Genomic DNA, 11,831 nt, shown 5'->3' with positions numbered 1-11,831 from the left:
GCCCAATAAAACGGAAAGTGAAAATTGTTTTTATTGTTTTTTGTTGACCTCCAGAAATGTGTTTTAGTAAAATGTGAGCTCGCGCGGGGTGATAGTGAGTTTTCTCTTTAACCCTGTGAAGTTCTTTACAGAAAATTTCATTTTGACCGTTATCATGGTGCTGAATAAGTGATAGTAAATCCACCAAGAAAAAGAAAGCAATCGAGTTGGATCAAAAAATTAAAATAATAAGGATGTACGAAAATGTCCAAAAATTAACAAGTATCGCGCTGAATTCAGATTTGTCAATAACAATATAGTAGCAATATGTTACTAGTCGTTCCCGAGTTACGTAAAACTCGACGAAGTAAGAAGTCCCGGAACGTATCTGTTACGTATGTCGGGGACTTCTTTATTTTTGCATTAACAGGAAATGGATTATCCAGAATTTGTTTTTTACCATTTATCCTGGAAACTCGAGTCTACTGTACAAGGAACTCCAGAAAGTTGCAATCCAGAATACGTACAGGATAGTCAGAGTTCCTGGATCTACAGTAACACTACACATAACAACCACCTGTGCACTTGGTAGTAATACCCGTCGTGGGGTGGATCCACCCAATCAGTAATTATGTAAGAACGACAATACTAATAATAAAGCACTGTGTCCCAGTCCGTAATCCAATCATTGATTTCATAATCACATATTTTGTGAGTGGGATAAAAGGTTTAGAAATCACTTGGTAGATGATGATACTGTGGGAACGTTGCATTATATAGCTTCAGCCTCAAGAGCAATGTGACATAACAGCCTTAAAGTAATAAGTACGCAGAGAACAGATATACACACTGAGTTAGATAAATGGTTCGAACTTCACTTGATTGATAATGACCCTGTGGTAACGTTGCATTATATGGCTCCTTCATGACAGCAATAGGGCTCCCAGAGAACGCATACATACATATACATTGAGTTGAATAAAAGGTTCAGACTTCACTTGATTGATAATGACACTGTGGGAACATCGCATTATACAGCTCCTTAGCCACAAGAGCAATGTGACCCTAGATAAATAGTTCATACATGAATTGTCAAACTAATAGAGTAAGCTTATCTGCTAAAAGATCTAACCTCCCAAACACTTTCTAGTTCATTTCATAAATATACGTGGTCTCAATTCTAATCTCAACGATGTCCATTTCCACTTGCAGTCTGCCAGACCCCATGTACCTTTTCTTACGGAATCTCAGTTATCGGTTGATTCAACTACTGCTCATCTCAGTTGCCCAAATTATTCGCTGTATAATTCCTTTTGTCTCAAAGGTGGTACTTGTGCATATGTCGGTTCTGATATTCCTTGTCAGAGACTTGGTAATTTGGAATCTCTTCCGACTTAAAATTTCTCTACTCATTGTGTCAAATTCATCTGTTGGAGTTATTTGGAACTTGGAGCTCTTTGACTTCCTCTCTTTGTAACTTGACTTTCTCCAGTCCAACTTTCCTAAAAATGAGGTAATTTTCCTTGGTGATTTTAATGTTCACAACTTCAACTGGTTTACGTTTTATAGACACACCGACACAGCTGATCGAGATGCTGAGGCTTTTGCAATTTCTAATGACCTTGCACAGATTGTTCATTTACCTACCAGAATACCGGACAATCCTAACCATCAGCCAACACGATTGATCTTTTTCTCACAAACAACCCGGTGCCTCCGTAGCCAGGTGGGCAGGAGCAGCAGTGCGTAGCACACGCTTCTTGATTAGACCGGGGTTCGAGCCCGTGCCCACGAAATACGGAGGATGGGAAAAGGTCAGGGAATGACCACCATATCCCCGGAGCAATATGTCCTTAGTTGCTAATGCCCCTAAAAACCAAATAACAAACAACCCTTCTAAGTACACGGTCGAAGTGAGTGGTCCTTTAGGCACCTCAAATCACAACTTGCTGATTGTCTCTTCTCGAATGGAGCCTTTATCTCACGGCTATTCCCAACCTCGTATTTTTTGGCATTACAAGAATGCATACTGGGATTGCCTGCAAGATTTCTTTTCTTTGGTCGGATTACTGTTTGAAAACTTCTGATGTCAACATTTTCTCAGATCGTGTCAGTGAAATTATTATTTTTTTTTTTAGAATGTAGGAATGGAATCGTTTATTCCACACTCAACTTTAAACTCGTCCTTTATCTAAACCTTGGTTTTCCAATAAATGTGCTAAGGCTGTTCAAGAGAAGAACGTTGCGTATAGTAATTGGCTTGTTTCCAATTCTTCATTTTCTGCCTGCACCAAAGCTCGCAACAATTGTAAAGCAGTTATTAATCAGTCTAAACTAGATTTTGAACAGCTAAAAAGTAGAAAACTTGTTTCTTGTCCCAATGGTAGCCGAGCATTCTGGTCTGTTGTCAAAGCTATTGACCGCAACGTTTGCCCATCTTTGCTCCCATCTCTGTCAACCTCCCACCATTCCAACACGCTGCATTCAATGCCTCCCGTGGTCTTCCGTCAAAAGGATGTCAGAAGGATTTGACGAATCTTATTGCTAAGAAATCTCCAGGTCCTGATGGTATTAGTCCACTTGTTTTCAAAACCTGTGCTCTTGAACTTACTCCTGTTCTTTGCCACCTTTTTTCACTTTCTTATTCCAAAGGTGTTTTTCCTTCTGCTTGGATATTTTCTCATATCCAGCCAGTTCCTAAAAAGGGTCACAAATCCCTCCCATCCTTCCATTGCAATTACTTCTACTCTTTCTAAAATAATGAAGAAATCAATAAACCGCTAACTCTTTGTGGGGGGGGGGTTTAAATGTTGTGTACAGTATATATATATTATTTATATTATTTTAATTTATTCCCCTATTTAAACAACTCCCCTTTATAATATCTCCCCACTTGCGCATCTGACTATTCAACTTCACAGAAGACTTCAGGTTTTGCGGGGGGAAACTTCTAGATGTATATTATTCCCTTCGGATGGGCTTGTGTCCAGTACAACAAATAATTACGCAAATGTTATACAAAAAAACAAGTTTATTATGCATATTTACAGTTAAATCATAACAAATCTCATTAAGAATAGAATTTCACTGTTTCAACACCAAGGTACTTACAACATATTCAGTCTCTTCCTATCTAACAGGCTCATTTACAGACTTGACCTTTTTTTTTATCTCACCTTTCTCATTACGCATACACAGGTTAAATAGTTACACTCTTTATATGCTCACCTTATTTCTGCTCCTATTACAACACAATCAAATCATATCTCATAAGTGTCAATAACATTTTTTTTTATCATTAAAGTTAAATATATCATTGATCATATTACTTTTATGTATCATCATAACTACCAATTTATTCTTTAATTCCCTATTCGTCTTTCTTATATATTTCTTTAACCGTTGTCAGTTACAGAACTTGATCACCAAAATACAATGTCACATTCAAACACACCTTTAAGGGTTGGCAATTGTACATAAATTTTATCTCCACACATTTAATATTTCTATTTTTACTACAATTCCTTCTGTTAACTTTCTCATCTACATTACTATCCTCCTTATTCCAAATTACTGCATAAACCAACCATAATTGCCTTAGAGTAGAATTTACTCCTATTTGGTTCACCCATCTAATCTTATCTTTATCATTAAATTCCCCAATTATCGCACTACAGTCCTTTCTCTAGCAGTTAACTTACAGTATTCTCAAATTAACTTTCACTTACTTAATTTCTGTGATCAGGTGTCTTCATAAGGGCCTTCTATCCTATCCTTATCCAGAGCTGCTATCTTCTGCTATCCAGGGCAACATCTTACAGCTTCCAGGGCATCATCATATGGCGTTCGCAACTGCTACTCCGCTTTCAGGATCTGCTACTTTTCCTGTCAGGACGGCTACCTTCTGTTCCAGGGTTGTTACTTTGCCTTTCAAGACTATATCAGGATATTATCGCCTTCCTCGGTGGACTGGGTGTTCTAAGGGAATCTTCTTCTCTCATTCTCACTGTTTGCAGAACTTCCTTTTACTACCCCTTTCCAGTTCATCTCCTAATTTCTCACTCACTACATTACTGATAACCCCACTTCGACTTTTTTCGTCGGCTATTTCTTCATCATCTTTCAAGCAACTCTTCCCGACTCACCCTTTCACTGGCACCGCTCAAAACGTTTCTTCATCATCTTTCAAGCAACTCTTCCCGACTCACCCTTTCACTGGCACCGCTCAAAAAGTTCCCCCTCTCCTTCTCTTCCTTTTTCACTCTCCCTCCTCTTGTGTCCGTATTCATCCACAATTTTCTCCCCAGAGTTTTCCACGACTCCCCAAAGTGTTTTCTTCCAATCACCCTTTCTTTTTCATTTTTTCTCTTTTCATTTGTTGGAAGTTCAGCCTGCTCCGTAGCACGTGATTCTCTATACCCCTTTCTTTACAACCTGTTGACATCCGTTGTGTTCTTTGATGTCGGCCAAATACTCCAAAACAACTCTTCCTGTCTCATAACAGCTTGTCTCTATTGCACTCAAAAGAAACCACAAAACGTGACACTGGCTACCATAGCGTCTATTTTTAGAAACTAGTGTGTGTTGTTCAGAATACATTTCCGGTGTGTGACCCCTCATAAACCTTAAGTTGTTTTTGTAGCGCCGGACCCCCTGCTGGGTTTGTCATAGTATTCTCCGTCAGTTCCCAGTTTTAACGGATGTAAAGCTAATGGCACTGTTTTCGATCCTACTACTCTTAATTTTTATACCTCTTACCAGAATAATTCTTATTTCTGAAACTGCATATATTACCCATTTATCCTATTAATGGCAAGGCTCAAAGGAAAACTAACTTTCAAAGTCTTAATAAAAAAATATTTTATTTTTATAAGATTTTCAAATCTTACATCTTCAACTATCTAGAAACCCTCCGTCTGATCAACGATCACCAGTATGGATTCTGTCAGTGTCAATCTACTGGTGATAAACTGGCTTATGTTACCCAATTAAATACAAATTCTATGGAAAAGTTCGGTAGTAGTAGTAGTGGCGTGTGATGGAAGAAAGCAAGTGTACGAGTTTATGCAGCATCAGCCAAAAAAAAAAAAAAAAAAAAATCACACCATTCCCTCCAAATTCCTGTCCAGTTCCTCCTTAAATTTATTCAACCTATCACCTTCCACAACGAAAGATGGAAGTTTGTTCCAGCAATTAACCACCCGCTGGCAGAAGGCAAATTTCCGCACATCTGTTCTACATCTGTCTTTTCTTAATTTGAATTTATGCCCCCCCTTAGGTTCGTAATCTGAACAAGTGGAAGGATCCCATCAGAATTCAGCGTGCTCAATCCATTCAAGGTCTTATACACCTCAATCAGATCACCGCGCCTAGTCTCCAGCCACTGCAATTTGCAGAACTTTAGCCTCTCTTGATAAGAGGATCCCTTCATTCTCCTCACCAATCTTGTTGCCCTTCATTGTACACGCTAAAGCAAATCGACATCCTTCCTCAAATGAGGCCTCTAGACCTGTACGCAGTACTCAAGGCGTGGCCTGACCATTGCCTTATGCAGAGGGACAATCACCTCCTTTTCCCTATATATCATTGACAAAACCCCATGACCTGCCCTGGCAGCCTGTCTGCATTACTCAGAAAACTTCATATCTGACTGCACAATTACTCCCAGGTCTTTTTCATTTTCTACCACCTTAAGTGTAGTACCACACAGTTGGTACTTTTCTCTCGGGTTACTTCTACCCATATGCAGTACTTTGCATTTGTCAAGGTTAAACTTCAGTTGTCACTTCTTAGCCCATCTGCCCAAATTATCTAGATCCTGTTGCAGTAGCACACTGCCATTGTTGTCATTAACAACCCTGCCAACCTTTGTATTATCTGCAAAGTTCGACAATAAGCCTGATATACCTTCATCAGTATCATTGATAAATATACAAAACAACAGTGGACCTAACACCGAACCCTGTGGGACTGCACTAATAACATTAGTCCACGAAGATCAACATCCATTGATTACCACCCTGTCTTCTCCCACTTAACCATCCTTTTATCCATTGTAGCAGCTTACCCTTAATACCATTCTGCTCCAATTTGTACAATAGTCTTCCATGCGCAACAGTGTCAAAAGCTTTCCTGAAATCCAAATATATGATATCAAAATTATTTTTTGCATCCAGTTCCTTTGTAACCACATCTTAATAACCAATCAATTTGTCACACAAGACTTTCCCTTAACAAGCCCATGCTGTGTCTGAATTATTGCTGCAGTCTTGTCTAGATGATCCTGCAATGCATCTTTAATCAGTGACTCCATTATTTTACCCGGAACAGAAGTTAAAGTAACTGGTCTGTAATTACTCGTGTCACCCTACGATCCTCCTTTGTGAATTGGGGATACATTTGCAGATCTCCAGTCTGTGGGAACCTCCCCTGAGTCCAAAGATGCTCTCATAATTATGGCTAAGGTTTTGCTTAGTTGCTTTGCCACCTCTTTTAATATATATCCCACTGGATATATCCCATCCAGCCCAGGTGCTTTTCTTATGTTTAACTTCAACAATTTCTCCTCAACTTTGCTCTCAGTTATTACAAAATCATTATTAAGTACCCTGCTACAATTTGATAACCTTCTACCATTTTCAAACCTTAATAATTCCTCACGTGTGAATGTAGATTCAAAATACTCATTCAGTTTGTTTGCTATCTGAGCAGGATCATCAACAGTCGAACCATCGATGTCAAGTGGACCAATCAGATTCATCCCCTTCCTTTTAGAGTTTATATAAGTAAAGAAATCCTTGCTGTTTTTCTTAGCATCTTTTGCCAAATATTTCTCGTAATCTGCCTAACCTCCTTTGTGATCTGATTACAGACTAGCTTCTATCTGTCACAGAAACACAAGGCTTTCGATCGTGTTTGGCACAAAGGTCTTCTAAACAAGCTTCTATCGTATGGCTTGCCAACTGTTTTTTGTAATTGGTTATCCAGTTTTCTCTCTGATCGCTCACTGAGGGTGATGGTAGATGGCTCTGTCTTCTAACTTCTTCACTAATGCTGGTGTCCTCCAAGGTTCAGTTCTTTCCCCCACTCTTTTCCTCTTGTATATTAATCTTCTTTCGTTGACTGGAAATCCTATCCATAGTTTTGCCGATGATAGCACATTGCATTCCAGTTTCCATTTTGAGAAAACGTACCCTGCTCAATCAGCTTCAACTTCTCGAATACCTGCTACCAATTCCTTCAATGCCGATCTCCAGGTAATTCTCCAGTGGGGCAAAGACAACTCAGTTGATTTCAATCCTTCTAAAACTCAGTCTTATCTTATATCTCGCATAAAGGATTCTTCTGCTCCTATGCTTATCTTTGGTGGCACTCCGAATTCTAGGCAAAATGATATATCTCTTTTGGGGATTACCCTGACTTCTAAGCTCTCTTGGCTCAAGCACATTACAAATATTACTTCCTATGCATCCAAAAAACTTGGTTTTCTCTTTCGCTCTCGGCGTTACTTTTCTTCCAAGCAGCTGTTCACTCTGTACAAATCACAAATCCGCCCCATGGAATATTGTTTCCACATCTGGGGTGGTGCCCCCAAACCCTCTCTCAGTCTTCTAGATTCCATTCAGAAGAGGCAGTTAGGTAAAATAATGACTCCTCTCCATTCGCTGTCTCATAGACGTACTGTTTCTGCTGCATGCCTTTTCTACAAATACTTCCATGGGCACTGGAATTGGCTTCTGAATTGACTTCTATTATTCCCGCTCTCTCTTTCCAAACATCCGAACACATGCCGCCACCAGCCAACATCCATTTACTGTCCAACTTCAAACACAGAGAACCAACTTTTCATCTTTCTTGTTTATTCATTCAACTACCGTTTTCTGGAACAACCTTCCTTCGTACGGTTTTCCTGAAAATTTCAGTCTAGAGGAGTTCAAGTCTAATATCAACAAATATCTTCTTTTGTCTTTTCAACCTCCAACCCTAGCACGGTACCAAGTACTATAGATTCTAATACCACTCGTGTTTGGGGTTTTCATAAAAAAAAAAAAAAAAAAGAGCAATGTGACCCTACATGGCAGCAATAGGGCTCCCAGCAAACACATACATGCACAGATAGAGGATGACATTGTGATAAAAGGCTTAGACTTCACTTGGTTGACAATGACACTGTGGGAATGCATTATATGGCTCCATAGCCACAGGAGCAATGTGTCGCAGATACCAAAAAATGTTTAGTTTTTCAATGAGTTGTTCACTATGTACTTTATCAAATTTTTAGTGATGTCAGCAATGTCTAATTTAAGATGGCTCTAGAGAGTTTTGAATGGACATTGCCAGAATGGTATCAAATTAGCGATTGCTGATTTTCACAACCAAAGCCATGTTGATTTTGATGTATGTAAGGCTTGAAAAAATTTAAGGGTTGTTTATACCCTTCGATACTGTGTCAAATAGTTTAGAAAGATATTTTTTTGCTGGGAAGTGTTCTGAAATTTTATAAAGCATACTTGTCACCTTTTTTGAATACCAGAAGTGTGTTAATCTGATTGAAATGCCCAGTCTCAGAAATAAGTTGCAAATATGAAGCATGATAGGATTAAGAGTAGTGACAGACTTTTTACAAAATACGGTTCATCTGGATCTTTTGTATTGTCATTTTTCATATTCTTCAATGCTGAGCTTTGGTCATCCTCATCGATTAACAGATCTCAACCAGGAAATGAAACCGAAGACTCCGTATCAATAGTCTCAATCCTTGACAGATGTTTGGAAAATAATTCAGCTGTGTGGAATTCATCAGACAATAGAATTCAAACCAAATTATGGAGCTATATGTTATTTATCATTAAGGTATATGTAGTTCAGAATGGTCAGTTAATCCAGTATTGATCAATTAATATTGCTTTGATACAAGTGATCTCTATAAAAGAAAAATCATGACAATTTTCCCCCTCTATCTTTTCACAGCACATGTTTAACATTTCCCAGTTACACGTGTTTAACACGTTTCAATAGTTTTTGAAGGGAGTTTTATGCTTGATTGGACAGGCAAGCCAAATTCATATTTTCGCTTTTTGTTTTCCATAATTTGCAAGATAGACTGAATAAGCACTTTTTGCACATGTGGTACTCCTGGTTCCCAAACCACTCTAAGTTATTAAAACTTGTTTTAGCATAAAGTTTTTGTAGAACGTTTTCCTTATAAAATACCAAATAGACTTCAGAAAATAAAAATATTTGATACACTTCTCATTGTATTCAACAATTCCTTTGATGGCCATGTTAATTCATACTCTCTCTCTCTCTCTCTCTCTCTCTCTCTCTCTCTCTCTCTCTCTCTCTCTCTCTCACTTGAACGTCTTTAATACTTAACAATTTGTCCATATCACGATCTTTTGGGCCTAATAATAAATCTTTACATGTTTCACAATTATTGCTCTTTAAAAGATTTCTAGCTAGGTAATCTGAGACATATACAATTTCATCATAAATATCCATATCTTCACAGTACCTGGGCGTTTATAACTCTTTCACTTTGTCAGCGAAACGCTGCCGGACTTGACTCGATTTCAGAAACAGTAAAGATTCTATGACATTTTTCATGAAGTTTTTTATGGAATAATTTAATTATTTCTTAAACTATTACTTCGATTAATATCAATACACTATTCATAAAAATTAATGTAATAAGCTATGAATTAGTTATTAATTAGATATTCAGTATTTTTTTAAAAACATTTCGAGGTTCAATAAATTCTGATAAATTACCAATCGGTACAGTCGAACTCCAGATTTTTCGCACACCAAGCACTTATTTCTGTGCACGATGTCAGCAGATAATTATAATAATAGTTAAAAAAAAAAAAGCACAAATAATTATAATAGTAAAATAAAAGCTATGTAAAACAAAACTGTTACTTTCAACGTAAAAGTAGCGGTTATAACGTAGAAGTAGCGAGATGACACAGAAGCAACAATATGGTAGCAACTTTATTAGCGTTGGGCCTGCTCGTTATTACTCAGTGAGTTTTGATGGCCACAGATCGCTGCGTTAGTTTCATGTCCTGAAACTGAGGGCGCTGGCAGTAATTGAGCAAGTGTCCACTCTGTAGTTGTTATTTGGTTTTTAGGAGCATTAGCAACTAAGGCCATATTGCTCCGGGAATATGCGGAGGTCATTTCCTGACTTTTCCGCATCCTTAGTATTTGGTGGTGACGGGCTCGAACCCCGGTCTAATCAAGAAGCGTGTGCTACGCACTGCTGCTCCTTCCCACCTGGCTACGGATAAGCCACGTCCACTCTGTATCTTACTTTTCTCTGACCTTATCTTCGATCACACGCTTCGGGGAAACTGAACGTAAAGCTTTGGAAACAGAACACTTAACATTAAAATGACGAACAATCAAAGCATCTACACAATTTGTGAGGTGAAATCAGCTGTAATTCTCAGTTGCCTTTTGTGCAAGAGGGGTTTTTGTAAGCCGTGCACCCCGACGGTGTTATGGAAATTGAATAAAGAACGGCGAAAAAGTGGACATGCGATCTCTGTAATAAGTGTGTAATTAAGAGTGTAATTAATGTAGATAATGAATCTGTAAATCCACGGAAAGAAAACGGCAGCGTCTCAGCCACTGACCTCGATAAATCCCCATCACTGGCATCATTACAGCTTGTTGTTCAACTAACAAAAATGGATTGTGAATGGAATACAAAAATGGAACACTAACAAAAATGGATTGTGAATACAGCACACAAACCATCATGCTCGAAAGCCCGATGGTCAATATAGACCAAGCAGTCATCAACGATATAATATCTAGAACCCTCACAGACATCACTGAGCACACGAGAACTGTCACAGCCCTACAAACAGATAATGCAAGAATCATATTAGGCAAAATGGAAAGAATTTCTGAATGCATCGCTGACCTCTTCACGGGAAAACTAGTTCCTACGGGCGCAAAACGTAGAGATACTGCAAGAAATTAACCCCGGGGGCTCACATCTGGTGAGTATGGGCTTGGCACACCCAGGGTCCTGAGCTGGATATCATCATTCTTCCCTTTCTTGGTGATTCCCTTCTACTTTTGACTCTCTCTCTCTCTCTCTCTCTCTCTCTCTCTCTCTCTCTCAGGGCTACTCGGGAACTTTTTTTTTTTTCCTGGTGCAGCATAAGCCTCAGGCTTCCTTGCATCATATGGATAATAATAATAATAATAATAATAATAATAAGTATCCCAACTGAAAATTCTACTTGAAGAATTTTAGAACTTGACGGTGAATTATACCTCTTTTAAATCTGGCCGATATATAGGACTCCCATTTGCCTCTTCTCCGCCAACCAATGAAATGAACAAAAAAAAAAAAAAAAACTTCAATACTCAGTTACAGCGGGAACCCAATAATAACCGCAATCAATCAGAATGGGATTACACTTATGGAAGGTGACGTATCTGAACACCATCGGTCTTCCGCACTGACAGAGAACTCAACGCGGAATCGTAAAGAAACCAATGAAGAACCAGTTGATAAAAGTAATTTTGCGAGTGAAAATTCCCTGCTTTTCTACAACAGATCTAACATGTGCAAATCGACACACCGAAACAAGCCTCGGAGATCCGTGATGACACCTACTAGTCATCCCAATTATGCAATTAAAAACTATCAGGAAATCGATACGGAAGCTTATCGTTATACTGACTCTCGCCCCCCAGTCCTGGGCTGAGTTGTCTCTTGGGCGTCCCATCAAGTGTCCAGAGGGAAAACAACTAAGGTAAATTACAAAACCCATTAGGCAAGGACAGTACCGGAGACTCGAATAAACAAGAGATCAAGACGTTCACATACA

The sequence above is a fragment of the Mastigoproctus giganteus genome, chromosome 8 (genome assembly GCF_048544385.1).
Source record: "Mastigoproctus giganteus isolate SK-2022 chromosome 8, ASM4854438v1, whole genome shotgun sequence".
Taxonomy (NCBI): Eukaryota; Metazoa; Arthropoda; class Arachnida; order Uropygi; family Thelyphonidae; genus Mastigoproctus; species Mastigoproctus giganteus.
Note: the sequence above shows the minus strand (reverse complement) of the source record.